Source organism: Bombyx mori, chromosome 9, assembly GCF_030269925.1.
Source record: "Bombyx mori chromosome 9, ASM3026992v2".
In the NCBI taxonomy this organism is placed as follows: domain Eukaryota; kingdom Metazoa; phylum Arthropoda; class Insecta; order Lepidoptera; family Bombycidae; genus Bombyx; species Bombyx mori.
Genome location: NC_085115.1, coordinates 8211919 through 8227235, shown reverse-complemented (window position 1 = coordinate 8227235; position 15317 = coordinate 8211919). Strand labels below are relative to the sequence as shown.

The window sequence follows — 15317 nt, the reverse complement described above, 5'->3', positions numbered from 1 at the left end:
AGGGCTAGGGCTGCGCTCTGAAGCTTCTTCACGATTAGGGACTTATTTCTACTAGAATAGTAAACAGTCGTGTCATCGGCGAATAAAGCTAAATGGGTCGGCGGCGACCGGGGAATATCGTTGACGAATAAGCTAAATAGGAGGGGTGAGAGGACAGAGCCTTGCGGGACTCCAGCTGTGAGAGGTCGTGGGGAGGAGCGGGTTCCCTCGACTCGATATCGAAAAGAGCGGTTCGACAAGAAGTCCCGTATGATGAGCACGAGACTATCCGGCACGCCCATGTTGAATAGTTTGAAAATCAAACCGTTGTGCCAGACTTTGTCGAACGCTTTTGCGACGTCGAAGAAGAGAGCTCTCGTGTATAACGGTTTTGTTCGATTAAGCCCCACAAGAATGTGCTCCGTGAGGCGGTGCACCTGTTGAACGCATGAGTGATTTGTACGGAATCCGAATTGTTCATCGATGAGAATGCCCTTGGATGAGACGAAGTCTCTGAGGCGTTTGTAGAGCAGACGCTCATACAGTTTGCCTAGAGACATGAGGAGGCTAATCGGGCGGTAGCTCGTCGGATGATTTTTTGGTTTACCGGGTTTATGTATGCCGATAACGTCCGCTTCTTTCCACACCGCGGGAAAGATACAGTTCGCCATAGCGGCATTGAAAATAGATGCCAACATCACGATGAGTTGGACGGGTAGAAGTTTAATAACGCGGTTAGATATACCGTCGGAACCGGGAGTCTTGCGAGGACGTAGGTCTTTGATCAAGTCTTTAACTTCTATCGGGGTGACGGGTAGTAACGCATCCGATGGTGGCAAGGAGTTTCTGCGTTCTACCTCACTGTCTACTAATTCTACATGAACAGGGTCCACGGATTGAGTGCTGGGCGTGCACTGGGTTTGCAATGTATCGGCCAGCAGCTCTGCTTTTTCGTCATCATCGAACGCCGCGAGTCGGCCTGAGGGGCCTACGAGGGGGGGCATAGTTACTACCGTATCCGATTTGAGAGTACGAGCTAAGCGGTAGTAAGACCTTTGGGAGGGCGCGAGTCCTTCTAAGAAATCAGACCATCTGGCATCTCGGACTTCGGCGATGCGAGACTTTACGTCGCGTTGTAGGGCACGCATTCGAATACGATTTTCTGCGGTAGGATATCTGTCGTAGGCGCGTATCGAGGCGTTCTTAGCTCTAAGGAGTTCCCTAATATCGTCGGACAATTTGAAGCGGTGAAGGAAGTCCTCCGCTACAACTTGTTTCGATGACCTATCTAATGTCGAGGTGATGTGTGACGTTAAGATGTCTATGGCTTCAGCGGTATCCTGAGGAGACGGGATAGAGTCCGGGCATTAGCTAACTATACTGAGACCTTAGAACTTCAAGAATCTCAAGGTTAGTGGCGCATTTACGTTGTAAATGTCTATGGGCTCCAGTAACCACTTAACAGCTGATGGGCTATGAGCTCATCCAAACATCTAAGCAATTAAAAAAATAAATAAAGCCGCAAGTGTGCGGGGACTAACAGCAGCCACATACATTTGCCAACACTCGCTCTGGCTACGCACAGCCAATGAGCTGGTGTAACAGGCCCGTTGTATTGGCTGCCGCAGCCAAGACTTCCGGGCTGCTTATGTGCACGGGCTCCCATACAACGCCATATATTCGTCTGGCTGCCGCAGCCAGGCGAGTCTTATAGACGGCATACTTACATCGCTTGATACAAATACTCCAGACTTCTTGTGTTTTAATTCATGACAACGCATATACGGTTTTATACGATGCAAGGGGTCTACCTGCCTCCAATTTATATTGGGTGGTTTTAAAATTTAAACCTATTGAAACAATAAGTATTTATTTATTACTTTAGTCATTGGATTGTTTTTGTGAATGTTTTCCGTTCACGGAACTACGTTTCAGCTTTGAAAACGGTCACATCGTACCTAGATAAAATAACTAATTTTCTCAAACGGTAGTGTGCAATCACTCTTTTTTTTGCCTACCTATATTGGCTAGTAGCCTCGAGGGGATAAACTAGATTCACCGAACGTGTAGGGGCTCAGATAACTTTGGCAAATGAACACTGTTTTCCGATCTCGTTGCGGTGATATACCTATTATACATAGATACATATAATTTCGTTTGGTTTCGGATCTGAATCTCTAACACCTGTGTTTTTAAAAATATTGTTAATTTTAATAGTTTATTTTCTTATAAAAAAATACTGCTTTAATTATTATTTTTATCGGCATTCGCTCTAATATTTATATTTGTCGTGGATAACGACTTTAGTAATATGAAGACATTGTTTTAATTATTATTATAAACTAGCTGACCCGGCAGACTTCGTAGTGCCTCAATGGATAAATAAAATACTTAAACTTTTGTATAAAATAAACTTAAAACAAACAAAAGGAATCCGACGGGGGACACATCAAAAGAAAAACAAAATTGTTATTTTTATTTCATTCCGAGCGTTTTCATATTTATCTACCTTTTAAACCTTCTCTAGACTCCCACAAATAATTCAAGACCAAAATTAGCCATATCGGTCCAGCCATTCTCGAGTTTTAACGAGACTAACGAACAGCAATTGATTTTTACATATATAGATAGATGATAGATGATAAAATGTTGTTTTGATAAATATCAGAAAAATGTAGAGTAAACACCGTAACGCCAAAGTATAAAGTGGCGGTACGTGGACAGAGTAGGCTCCATATACCCGATTCTGTGGACCGAATGGTAAACAGTCGACGTCACCCTAATTACGTCATTACGGATCCTCCCCATCGGTGCTTTTAAGTACCTCAAGCACCGGTCACCGTCCTCGCCAAACCCATCGCTTGCGACGAAGAGCTCGACGACTAAATTAACCCATAGACACAACCCACTGAGTTTCTCGCCGAATCTTCTCACTGAGTCGCGTTTCCGATCCGGTGGTAGATTCTGCAAAGCACTGCTCTTGCCAGTGTTAGCAACACTCCGGTTTGAGCCCCGTGAGCTCACCTACATGTCAAGAAGAAGCTGAAACAGCCTCTATAGGTTATCAGCATCGGTAAGAAGAAAAAAAAAGAGTCGGCCCAATGAGTCAGTCAGTCGGAACGAAACTGTCGGTTTACCCTGTCATTGTGAAAATTATTTGTTTCAATAATTATTAGGTATTCAAATATTTTTCCAGGACCCAATAATCAATATTAATGAATATTTCAAAAGCCTTATGCTATTTTCATTACGCCCATGGGTGTTGACATCATATAAAACTAAAAGTCTATTTTATGACATCGTACACATTGATACAAAAGACTGTAAAAATAAAATAAAACTTGGCATTCTATCGTAAATTCATTACCTACGTAATTTCGTCACATGACAAAATTAGCCAAATGCATAAGAAAGAATTCTATTTAAAAATTTCAACTTTTTTAATTTTAAACCTAAAATAATATTAATAGGTCGGACAAAAAAGTATCGTATTTTAAATCAAAATTATAACGGAACCAAATATCCGAACGTGCGATACCGCCTCCGCCGTCGCCTTACACCCCGCTGAGACAGAACTCTCTGAGCCGGGGAACACGTATCAAGGTGGGTGGCGCATTTACGTTGTAGATGTCTATGGGCTCCAGTAACCACTTAGCACCAGGTGCGCTGTGAGCACGTCCACCTACCCAAGTAATAAAAAAAACACGCGCCTCGGCGCGCGCGAAGACGACCGGCAAAATATTGTTAACCTTTATTGTTACCTTTCGGTACTTTTCGTAACTCATTTTGTTTATTTTAGTTAATTGTGTCGCTTTCTATTAAAATCTTATCCAATTCAGTGTTAACATCATTTCCATATCCTCTTCGCAAACAGCCCGGAACACCGACTTACAGAACCCACAAAAAACTCACAAAAGCCCCGGCAGTTGGACTTTTAGTCTTACTATGTACCAGTATATACGTATAGTTAAAAAATTAAATATGTATTTATATAGTATAGTTCATTATATTTGATTATAATATACAAAAAACTGCGGGTATTCGATTATGTATTTCATTACCATATCATTACCGGTATGGTATGTAGTATTACTAGATATTATACCTAAATAAAGACAATACCTATATAGTCACAAAAACTTTTGAAAATTCTCTATTAATATTAACATAACAATAGTATGCACGTTCAGTGCTACATACCTAGTAGATGCATATAATTTCGCAACTGAACTCTCAATATTTGCTTAGTGACAAAAAACATATCGAGGGGTGAAAGGCTGTTTGGTTTTTGCAACGTCAGAGAAGAGCCAACTTACAAGTTAAAATTTGGAAAAATATCATAGCAAAAAAAGTTCTTCAGCTATTTGATTGGGGTCAACCTAATTGAAATTAATTAAAAACAACAAATTGTTCATGCTAATACCAAATAAAACTTTTAAATACAAAAAGAAATGTCGCGTATTATGTGGAATGTAGCTTAAACCATATTATGTCAGATAAATATATGTTACAATCATGAAAGACACCCTTTCACGCACCCTTTCTGTTATCAATTCCGATAGTTTATCTCTTTCTTCTTTTTCTAACGAAGTGCTTGCGAAGAGTTTGGCGATCAAATGTAGGATATCGGTTTTATCTTCATTAATTTGAAGGAACACGTGCCATGAACTAAATGGTAAAGCGCACAGTATGCTAACCATTTCGAAACCATTCATTATGTTGGGATACGATTTCAACGGCTCATCGTTTTTTGGTGTCAAATAAAGGCAGTTGTTAATAGGGAGTCTCAGCCCAGAGGTAAGAGTAATACCCCTTTCAATCACTGACTTAACAAAAAATAAAATCGGCTAACAAACGTAAAATTGACGAAATCTAAAGACCGGGAATCATGCCGAAATGTACATGACACTGCATTTTGTTGTATGAGTTTGGCGCCAAACTATTGTCATAATGTTTTTGGCGTCCAAATTCACGCTTATCAGACGTATAGTCAATCATCCACAGAGCATCATCATCATTAACCTGCCCTACTCCCAGTCACCTGGGGTCGGCGCAACATGTTTTCTCCTTCTATACTCTTCTATCATACACCATTTCTTCGCTCACTCCCTTCTTACCCATATCGTCTTTCGCGCAATCCGTCCATTCCTTCTTAGGTCTACCTCTTCCTCTATGTCCTTCCACATTCATGGTTAACATTCTCTTACCAACCTCATTTTCATTTCATCTCATCACATGTCCATACCATCCCAAAGGCGCACTTCTCAGCTTCTCTATCACAGGTGCCACTTTCATTCCGTATTCTATCCATTCTCATTACTTCACACATCCATCGCAACATTCGCATCTCTGCTGCATTCAATCGCCAGAGCATGCTATAAATATTCACATAATATTGTTATCATCGATCCCTTTGGTCTATTATAGACCGGGTGAATGTCCGAATTCTAACCGGAATCTTCTTCGGCTCACCTCATCAGTTTCTTGCGCTTACCCTTCACACATCAACATAGGTAGTTACTAAAAAAACGAAGTTGCTAGGAGAACACCCTCCATAAAGAAAAGCGATACAATTGCGCAATCAAAAGCGTCCAGCCTGTTGGACATCTTCCGATCCATTCGCTGCGTGTCGATAAGTCGGTTGGAGACGAAACTATTGACAAACCGATCGACATTCTCTTTTCAAGTGTTTGATAACTGGGTTGACATAAATTCGTCTAAGCAATTTTGGCGAACGCCCAAATAGCAGAGCTTCCGGATGAAAATATGAAAAGAAAAAATGGATTGAAATAAATTATTATTTTAAAAATAGCTCCCCAAAATTTCATAATTACAATTTTTCAAAACACTAATATGACTAGAGAAATGTCGATCACGGTAGAAAAGCCTTGCTAATGTGTAAAATCTCATTATCACTAAATGGAATAAAGCTTCGCTCTTAAAAAAATTAAATACCCGTTTTAAAATTAGACGACACAAAGTTTTCAATACATATTATCTTTAAAAGGTTATTTAACGAAAACACAAAAATATAAGCAAGGTACAATAGACTACTTTTATAGTTAATTCGCGCGAGGTCTTTGTTAGAACCTCGGCCTCAGCCTTCGTCCTTGTATCGACTAACCATTTGATTCTATAAATACCTAAACCAAACTGTAAGTTTCGTAATGGTACGTTATTTTATTCAGAATATCTCGTGCTTAATGATGGATATCAACCCCGAATGTTATCATTTAACTGAAATTGACCACCAATAAATATATCTGTGAAGAACAATGAATGGTGAGTTGTAAGCGAAGATTTATGACGGTGTGTTGATTGGCAGTAGCCGGTAGCGCGACGCGGCGAGTGTCCGTCTATAATGCGCATGCCCGCCACTGCGCCACTAGGAGGCGCGCTGCCCCCTGGTGGACTCGCGCCGCAGTGAATTGCGTAACAAAAGCACACTCGCCTTCTGACGCTACGCTCAAAAGTTTCGCCCGTTGCGCGCCTACGGGATGGGAAAACGTAAAGCGACGTAACTTTTCCGCGGTGCGCGCTCTATCATATTTCTCAAGAAATTGTTGTAAATTCGAATTTTTTTTTTATTGGAACATTTCATCTACCACTTATTTTTAATTCATACAGATTTCGAATTTTATTTGTGAAAATGGACCGTTGTGGCCTTTGCCGGTTCGCAATAATTGAGTAGTGTGAACGTTTAATGTTTTTTTGTGTTTTTTTTTTTCTTTGATTTACTTTGCTGACTGGTGGACAGCGCTGGTAGTAGCAATCGATATTGCAGTGTGAGTGCTGAAGGTAAGATAATTTAAATACATTATAATTAATTGCAGCGCCATCGAAATTACTATTTTCACAAACTATAGAATATTTACGATTAATTTCTTCACAATTGGCACAAAGAGTTCTGTAATACATAGATAATTTGTAATTAATTTCACCCAGACCTATTGATTAATTTTACCGTTACGTAGTACTTAATAAACCAGACTGATTATATAATTTCCAGCTTTCTTCTCTGATATATATCATATTATAAAATATACAAATTTCAAATCATCATCAACTCAATAATTCCACACAATGGGTCGAGCTAAAATATCCGCGATTGAACAGTTACGGCAACTACGACCGTGCTACGAACTTAAGTCATTCTACGAAAGTATGGCTGGCAAAACAAGGCTTCAAGAGTAATTTTATTTCCAAATTTGGGAAAGAGCCAAACTATGACGCCTATGATCCTTATGAATGTAGGTCAGACGAATCGTCTCCTATTTAGCTTGACTTATGAACAACAAAAGCATATCTGACTAACCTATATTATCAATGAAAACTATCTATATTATACTTAACATAACTATATTATATATTTGGCACATCAATACTGATTTCGTGTTTTGGTCCCTTTACAAGTACACATTATAATGTTTTGTTCTCAGATATTATATCCAACCAGAACGTATTTTAGTTTGTTTAGGGTTAATCGTAATGAAGCATGTAATTTACAGTTAACATTTTATTTAGTAGCTTAACATTCTATTAAACTACTTTATGTCAATTACCTGAGTATATTTATATTTAATTTTGCTAAAAACATGTCATCGGTATCGTTTTATACGAGGTCCCTATTTTAATGGGGATTACCAGTCATAAAACATGAACGGACTATCGAAAAACATAGCAACAACCTCACAGCCCGAATGCCTACCCAATTTTATGATGATTAAAGCAGCTTATGACTCCTTCGAATACCTGTAAAGAATATTGAACTTCAAATTCATACCTATAAACAATATAGTTTGAAAATTTTGTCCATTCTTAAACTTTTAACAGGCGTGGATGAAAAACAGTCTAAACTCGCGACGATTTTATTCATATTCCAATTTACAAATGAATTTTTTCTAGTTTACAATTTACTTTACGATGAACTGCTAAGTTAGATTCTGTTAAAACTTAAAAGTGTGTCATATATTATATACTTAAGTTAATATATTTAATGAAAATGGCAACCGATATTCCTCAAACTTGACATAATTTACAATTAATCCTGTTAATTGCCTGAAGTTCGTAAAAGAAAAATTTCTAAGAAATCGTGATGGCCATGGCTGTTATCAAAGTTTATGATTTGCTAGCATACCATGCAGCATTGATATTCTTCTCTTTCTTTAATAGTAAGTAATAAAAACATTATTTCAAATCTGAGATAACTGGTATGTAGGGTTTGGTGCATTTTCAAACAGAATGCATAATTTTATCACTCCCATAAAGACAGCTACGTATTGAAACGAAGCCGCTTCAAAGATTTCATGGTGCCGACACGAAACTGTAGCTACGGATTTACCCATGAAATTGTACGGGTGCTATTTCTTTGTTCTGCAAAGTTACTTGGCCGCGTTCAGACCAAAAATAAGTCGACTTTGAAGGTGCTCCACCTTTGAATGTCATTCTATAAATATTAATTGATTGTTCCGATGTTAGTTGACGTTAAAAATCGTACAAAATCTGCTCTCAATCCAACATTTTTTGGCGAGATAAATCTATCTTATTTTATTAAAAAGTTTTTAATAGACCTATCTCTCTATATAACAAAATCTTCCAATGTAATTTTCGCAACTTCAAGACATCCAATTAACTTCAATATCTGCACATGTACTTAAGATCGATGGACCTATAATAAGTTTATTACTTTGGCCTAGAATCCTGACCAGAATTACTAGGTTAAAAAAATATTAATTTACTTTTGGTTTCAATTGCGATTAAAGTATTTATTTTGCTTCAGTACCGTATGTGTATTTTACGTAGCTTTTAAAGATCTGGAGGGAACTTTAATTTTGTAATATCCAGATTTTCCGCCAGCCAGTGTTTCATTTTTAAAAGGTTTATCTAAAAACTTTTTAGTCAGAATGGAAAGTATTCATAAAAGTTCACTGTAGTAAGCCTGCCAGCAACGGGCTTGCGTCGTTAAAAGCACAAGCGACGATGACAGTTAAGCTACTTACTTGTCTATCAGTCCGAGTTCTATACAAGTCCTTTACGAAGAATTCTTACACCTGAATTGGTTAATCCGAATACTCGGCTACAATTATCATCAAAATTTGCTCTACTGAGCAAAGCATAAATAAATACATATAACAATGTTATGTTGTATATTTCTAGTATTACATTTATGTAGTTGTAGCTTAGAAGTTAAGACATTAAATGTAGTAATCTCTTAGGTTTTGTCGAATCACAGACATAATTTAAGATTGTATTTACCGCTTAAACACGCGTTTTCTATTGTCATTATATCATTTCCAGTACTCCTATCTCTTTAAACGTCGACATTTGAATTTTTTCCTACTCGTAAATACAGTAATTTTTCTATTTAAAAAAATCTAGACGTTTCATTTCACACAAAACAAACTAAATAGTAAATTGAGATCTGGCAGTTTGACTTGGGTTTTCATTTTCACGATAAGACGATTCCAGGTACCTATTAATAGTTAGGCGTTAACCATTTTCTATATTAAAGTTATCTAACCTCGAGTGGGACAACTGCTATTTTATACAATTGAGACGCGCATCTCACATCTCAAGGTGGATGGACCCATTCACGTAGTGATGTATATACACTCGGGTAACAACTTTATACCAGGTGGATAGTGAGTTCGTACGCACATAATTACAATAAGAAAAAAAAACCTTGCTCCCATACAAATAATACAGTATTCATGAACAAGGTGAACACGTATTGCTCATCGGTCATCAGTGTAGAAAAAACGCGTTAATTTTAGACACCACTAGGTCATCTACACTCTGACCACTTTCATAAGTCTGCTTTATAAATACCATTTTAGCTATTTTAAAAGCTGTCGTTTTGCTTCGTATTTTAAATACTTTGAGATGCATTATTAATCTAATATAGTTAGGGATTCTATAGTAATGCGACTCTGCTATTCCTGGGTTTGATTCTGGGACCGATGTGTGTTTTTAATTGAATAACTACATATTTACCGTACAAAATGTATGCCAACTACTTTGATTGGTATATTGTGAATCGTCATCGATTATGGTCATTATATAATAAATTACTTAGTTCTATCGCGAAGCAATCCTACGTCTGAATCTGAAATAAATTTTAGCTTTAAATCGAAATTTGGATAATTCCAAGTATTTAAGGCTCTCTAACTTAACCAAAATTAACGAAATATTTACATTTTTATAATTTTTTATTTTGCTATTATAAAATATATAAGATATCTATTTAAAAATACACATACACTTTACATATATTCTTTAATTAAGTGAGTGAAACTATTATGGGCTATCTAGCTATAAAATCAATAATAATAAAAACAGAATTTATTCTTTTAAACAGAAATTCAAAAATCACACTTTTATGTAATAGCGGCGTCAAAGTCACACCCAATCCAAATTTTCGGTGAATTGGTTGACTAGATACCATAATAGCCAGCCCCCCAACTACTGGGCCAAAGGTCGTAAAAAGGATTGATTCTCGCACCGGACAAACGAGAGACAAACGTGTTTTTTTCTATCTCTGGGTATTTTATATCTACTTATATATAATTAATTTCATCAATATAATGTTTGTGTTGGTTGTATTGTTGTCTACTTATGTGGATACCATTTTTTTTGATTTTTTTCCTGGATCTCGTAATTTTATTTTTATTTGTAATTTTGTTAATAAGCAAAGTTATGTACATTAATACTGGTTTACTGAGTGCATATACCATTTAGATTGCAATCCAGATTAGATCTAGGTACTACTTGTACGATTTAGCCAATTTCTACTGTAATGATTGTAATTTGTTTTGTGCATCAATCTCTGGTTCCCATAGTACAGGAAATTTTAGTTTGGGACCAGATAACCCTGTGCTACTTGTTCTTTTTATTATTATCATGAGATGCAATTTTCTACATGAACGCCAAAAGTCATTCCAGATCGCTATTGAAAAGCGCTTCTCAATTTTGAACACTGAAACGACAAGTGAGAACGCTGTATTATTGTCATTTAAGGTTGATCTCAAAGCAAACAATTCACTTTATTATTTAAGACAAAAACCGCTGTTCACAGAAATGATAATTGGCTCGCCTTTGTTGTTTTATAAAGTCAACATATAGCCGGTGAGAACCAGGACAAATGGAAATATGTGTTAAGCTAATAGCTCTATGTTATGTGTTTGCTAAAAATAGCTGCTAGTTGCTCTGTGAATACATACGCTTATTGTTTTCAAAATATCCTTAAATAATATTGGAAATAAAAAAAATGGCGAATTGAAAAGTATTATATTTAGAATTGAATTTCTTTCTCTTGCGCATTTAAAGGTTTTTTTTTTCTGAAAATATATAGAATCCACATACCAACGAGTTTATAAAAACGTATTTTGTTAGTTTATTTAAACTATTATTTATTTTTTATTTTTTAGTTGAATTTCAATGTTTAAATTTTTTATTTTTATTAATCGATTGTCGTCGATCCTTAATAAGTATACCAAATTTCGAGTTAATCCGACGTTTTGAAGGGATTCAAAATCATGTTCAAAGATTCCGTTACAACATACATACGTCTGGAGCTAATAAAAGCGTATTAAAAAGAGCAACTAGTTATAAAATAAATTTTAAACAAACATTGTTCGATCTCATGTCATTTAGCACATGTTATTTCATTCATTCATGTGATTAATTTTGCATTTAGCACAGTACCAAATACTGATAATACTATATATAAACCATAGGTTAAAGAACAATTCTTAAGTTGATTAGGCGCAAATAAGTTTATTCGGAACATATCATAGTGTCGCCATAAATACCTACGAAAATGACGTGTTTTGATGAATAAATATACTAACTTGACTTTCTTAATAATTAAATAAAAATATTTAAAGTACTAAAATAGAAAGGGATAAAGAAAAGTGTCGAAAAAAATTAAATCAAAACACTAAATACTCTGACAAATGTGAAGGTTCATTACTGCAAGGCAAAATTAAAAGTATAATTCATGTGAAAAGAGCTCAAAATTTTTACGTACCATTCAAATGTTAAATTAATCAGTTATACATAGAACCTTTACCAAATCGATTAATTCACCACGCGGGGCGTGGTTACACATTTACGTCTAGCCCAGATATTTTCATTCCGCATCGTCGTATTTTATCCGAGACAGGACTTTTAGTCGAAAATGTTTTTTCCGACTGAGCTTAGCGCCAAAAGCTTTTGCGAGATAATTGAGGATCTTTACTGTTGCTTTCTGTCATAACTTTGCTGATGTTTTTCTTCCAAATGTGCCATTGTCCTGAGTCAGCGCTGGAGATAATATTTTAATAATAATTTCGTTCAAAACAACATCATCTTACTTAATTAACATAGAAAGGTCATTCTAATTTAATTACGAAGCATAGCTAAGCTCCAAGAAAGCTATAAGTTCAAATAAGGATGTTGACCATTGTTGTCGGAGTTCTCTTAGATACTTTTTTTATATTATATCTATAATGGACATTGTAGCTAGCTATCATACAACCTAAGATTTTTACAGGTGCTGAATCTCCCTAACTACATTTTTAAGATATGTTTGCTTATATACCTGTTCCGAACTATAAAATTCGTACCGTCGGTCTACCGAAGAATTTCACTCGTTCGGTGGAAGAACGTCCCTTCATCAATTCCTTCAAAATATAATATAATATTCAGGTTCCCTTCCCTTCAGAAATTATTTACAGAAAACGTGTCGGTGTAGGGAATACGATATACTCGTAATAAAAGGATGCTCTTAATACTCGATGACGTCACCATGCTGGAATAAGCAAGAGCGATACCATGATGTTCTCTCTATGCACATGTTCTTTCTTCATGGTAGGTTCGGCTTCGAACCTACATTCGTATAAATAACAGGTATTTTCACTCTTTATGTGGGTTTTCATTATATTGTACACATTTGAACGTATATAGGTGTGTGTATTCGTCTCTGGTTTACCAAAATTTTGGAGCCCGATGGCCATGTCTGATTTGCGTACATCTTTATTTATTTAACTAGCTTTTGCCCGCGACTTCGTCCGCGTGGAATAGTTACTTTGGCATAACCTAAATTTTACCCGCCTCTTACCACCCAACCTTCATATACAGACATATGCTGTCGCAGACTTTTTTTTAGATCTTTTAAAGGGGAACAATTCTCTCATACATTACTTTAGCGAAACTTTAACTGTTTCCGCAGCGCGCGCAGTGGATGCTCTCAAAAGGGAAAAAAAACCGATTTTGAAACATTCTTTATTGGTGCTCCGCTTGCATTGGTCTTAGCGTGTTATGTTATATAGTCTATAGCCTTTCTCGATAAATGGGCTATCTAACACTGAAAGAATTTTTCAAATCGGATCAGTAGTTCCTGAGATTAGCGCGTTCAAACAAACAAACTCTTCAGCTTTATAATATTAGTATAGATAAAGTCTAATCATTAAAATAGCAGTTAATCTACCTCCCAACTTTTGTCTTTCCAAAAAGAACTAAGATATTTTTTTGTTGCGTTTATAATAATATAAGTACGCAATGTTATAGCAAATATTTTTAGAATACTTTAAAGTAATTTATTTCAATTGTTTCTCTAAAGCCGAGTTTTCCTGTGACTGGACTGTCTTCAATTTCTTTGGAGCATTAACAAATATACAAGTAAACAAAGTAGTTAAATAAGAAAAATATATCGAGAAAGTTTCAGGCGAATAGTGAATTTGTGTAAATCGTCTTCCTCTTTTGGTAAACATGTACTGTTTCTGAGCTGCGGGTACATATTTGCCGTTTATTGCGTTGCTTCGTATAAAAAGTTGTACGAATAGGCTTTCTGTTTTCACATTTTGTTTTCTATATGATATACACCTTCGAAAAATGAATGATTATTCTGTTTTTTTTTTTCAGCCCAAGGGACTTTATTTTGTTTTTAAAGTAACATTTATCAAACAAATAAGTTTTTAATATACTTAGATTAGGTAATTACGAAAACTTATAAAATTTGTGCTTGTGATTTTTACTATACGATGATGAATTGCTTCGTTGTGGATATCACGAGCACTCGTCTGACACAAAACTCCAGAAGACTCCAAGTTCATAGTACGTATTTGAAACAAATTGCTTCCATTGATTTGGAAGGCGCCTTTTAAAGCCTGACTATACTTTTACTTTTATAACATTTTCGGGGAGTTAGGATAAATACTCGAAAAATCTAAACCAAGAAACTGACCATACTAGTTATAACAGAGCACCTATTAAAAAGACAGAGATAAAAGTTCAATTTTCAATGTGCAATGCACATTTTCAATGTGCTTATAAATACTGTAAGTAATGTAACACATATTGTAATGAATATTTCGTGAAACTACCGCCAATGCGGCTGACGCGAGAGGGAGGTAACGAGATACTGCTGTGTTCTGGAGGTAACGAGACAATGTTCGCACTACACATCCATCCTTAAGACACGAATCACTCGTAATTTAATTTAGTTACTAGCGTACCTTAACGAATGTCTACAATAAAACACGGGAAACATCTCTTTTCCACAAATTTTCCTGAAAACATCTAGATTTCGATATCCGGAAATATTGAAGAATTGAAAATGAAAATTGACAATTACATATGAATCGCTTTGAATTTTTGTATTGTAACTCGAATTGTTCTTGACAACGAAGCAGTTTGAATGTCACGCATATGCCTATTTCATTGAAGTTTTCTCACCCCCGGGCAGTCTTTTATTAAAATCTACACAAGAAAAGTCTGAATAAGGCATAACGAGCGGAGTCGCTCCGTGATGAAAGGACGCCGCCGAGATCTAATGAATAATAATTGTCAGTCAGCAAGCAATCTCACTAAAGAAAGTTTGTGTTATGTACTGGAATTACTTACCTATTCAAAGTAATTTTAGAATGTTTAAATCAAAAGTTTGAAAGGAATTGACAATTTTTAACTAAATGAATACGCCATTGTGCTATATTTTGCGTGGATTACAATAGATCTGTATGTTGCAATTAACGGATTTCCGAATCTAGCTTACTAACGAAACTCACAGTCCTCCGTAGTTCAATATACCTACAAACAAACCCAAACGGTTTTTGATTTTTTTCTTTGGAACCTATACTACTTTGAATGTATGCCTTAAGAATGTTTTAGATATAGTTAATACTAAAACAAACAAAAAAAAACTAAATTTACATGTTGCAGTAAGTATAAATTACATTGTCTATTGTATAATATAAAAAGGAGATTGGCAAGTCATTTTGGGTCGATCGGTTTTGTAACTAATTTTGTTGTGACTAATCGGGAAACTCTGCCGCCGTCGTCTGCAAAAGAAACTATTTTAA

The 15317-nt window shown here is 35.9% G+C and overlaps 1 protein-coding gene and 1 long non-coding RNA gene across 4 annotated transcripts in view; one reads left to right on the top strand and one right to left on the bottom strand.

Annotated features, from left to right (window-relative positions):
- Nucleotides 1-6432: 6432 nt before the first annotated feature.
- Nucleotides 6433-15317, top strand: part of LOC101737337 (glutamate-gated chloride channel) — a 59830-nt gene continuing 50945 nt past the window's right edge. For all 3 annotated transcript variants that reach the window (XR_009973826.1, XR_009973825.1, XM_062670092.1), the window contains exon 1: nt 6433-6777. The gene's annotated coding sequence lies outside the window, so the exon portion shown is untranslated. The remainder of the gene's footprint in view (nt 6778-15317) is intronic.
- On the bottom strand, nt 10169-14627 carry LOC110384851 (uncharacterized). Its single transcript, XR_002430230.3, has 3 exons — nt 14475-14627; nt 12560-12769; nt 10169-12282 (listed from the first exon to the last, which is right to left on the bottom strand). It is a non-coding gene; the product is annotated as an uncharacterized LOC110384851 (long non-coding RNA).